Source organism: Nematolebias whitei, chromosome 21 (assembly GCF_014905685.2).
Source record: "Nematolebias whitei isolate Nwh7 chromosome 21, NemWhi1, whole genome shotgun sequence".
Taxonomy (NCBI): Eukaryota; Metazoa; Chordata; class Actinopteri; order Cyprinodontiformes; family Rivulidae; genus Nematolebias; species Nematolebias whitei.
This window is the reverse complement of record NC_056518.1, coordinates 33,037,926-33,039,602: the sequence shown is the minus strand read 5'-3', so window position 1 is coordinate 33,039,602 and position 1,677 is coordinate 33,037,926. Positions and strand designations below refer to the sequence as shown.

Below are 1,677 nucleotides of genomic sequence, written 5' to 3'. Positions count from 1 at the left end.
ATACAGCTCTCTACTACACACACATTCATACAGCTCTCTACTACACACACATCCATACTGCTCTCTACTACACACATCCATACAGCTTTCTACTACACACACATTCATACAGCACTATTACAGCACTCTCTATAAAGATAATCTCAATCTGTATAGACTACTCAGAGCTTTAGTTCACATTCACCGAGTGGACACACATCAGAGGCAATGAGGGGTTCAGTGTCTTGCTCAGGGACACTTCAACAGGTGACTGCTGGTGGAATCAAACCCCCAACTCTCCCGTTGGAAGACAACTGCTCTAAGCACTCAGTCACAGCTGCCCCTGCAGAAATCTGTGGCAAATCACTGCAAATAGTTGCACAATGCCTTGACAGTAGTCTTCATGCGCCCTCTGCTGGATACATTGTACAATTACAGCTGGTTGCAGCATGTTAGAGGTGAAAATTAGACATGTTTATATTGGCACATAATGGGACAATAATCACCAATACAAATAGTCCCCCCAAACATCTATAGTGGTCTAAATTATCAGCCCTACTGATATATGGGTCGGGCTCTAATAAGAATCTGTGCAGACATCACGAGATGTTCTGGAGACTCTCTCATGAATGCTGTTCATGAACTAGCAGTCGCAGACTGGAAAGATTCTTCTCTATTACACATTGAGTCATTGTAAAACGTGGAAAATACAAAGATGGCTAGGAAACATCCAGATTCAGCAACAGTCAGGAGTTCTGTCTGCATTTTCCTCATGGTGAAAATCCCGAGGCCCGGTTACTGCCACGTGCCTTGAACTGAACGATGCAAACGTGTTCTGAAGTGAGACAGGTGACCCGACCAGCTCCAGCCCTGCTGTGTGTCCTCGAATGAACAACCGCTACATCGCAGTGAGAACAAAAACTCACCTGCAGCTGAAGGAAGGGGATGTTGAAGAACCTGTGCAGATACTTCAAACCAAACCCATTCTTCATAGAAGATTCAGCATAGTGGATGTAGGACGACCCCATTGGTCTGGAAAGGACAAGTTTTAAACAATAATAAAGTTTTAACTTCAGACAAACTGAAACAAAACCATGATGATACAAGAGTCTTGTGTTTATGTTGTATTAATATTAAACTACTGTATTTTAAATATCTGAGTGTGTAACTGTTTCTCATATCACCTGATGCCCCATGGCAGATGATGATGTCTGTCTGTTAGCAAAATATCTCATGATCTTACATTACTTTAAGAAATGTAACAACTCTTCTGCCGAGTCATGAAGAAGTTTTGGTTGTATTCACATACAAAATGTTTGAAAAGGAACAGTCTGAGGAGTCACAAGAACAACCGTGTGCAGCTGGACACAGTGAAGACAAGAGATTTAAAACTTCTGTGACACAGAAAGTTCTGCTGTCTCATACAGAGGAAATAATATTTTCTAACTTTAACATTGGGAAATTTGTCACCAGCTGTATTAATTCAATTCAATTCAAAAACACTATTAATCCCAGAGGGAAATTAAATGTTGTAACTCATCATCCTGGTTTCATTAAAGAGTTCTTCTAGATGCTGATGGTTGTGGGCAGGAAGGATCTCTTGTAGTGATCAGTCTTGCAGCAGATCTGAAGAAGCCTCTGACTGAAGACACTGTTGTTGTATGACAGTCTGATGAAGAGGATGCTGAGGGTTGTCTA

General features: G+C 41.4%; 1 protein-coding gene across 1 annotated transcript in view; it reads left to right on the top strand.

Moving 5' to 3' along the window:
- sash1b (SAM and SH3 domain containing 1b) overlaps positions 1-1,677 on the top strand; it is an 89,378-nt gene that overhangs the window by 82,298 nt on the left and 5,403 nt on the right. The window lies entirely within an intron of this gene.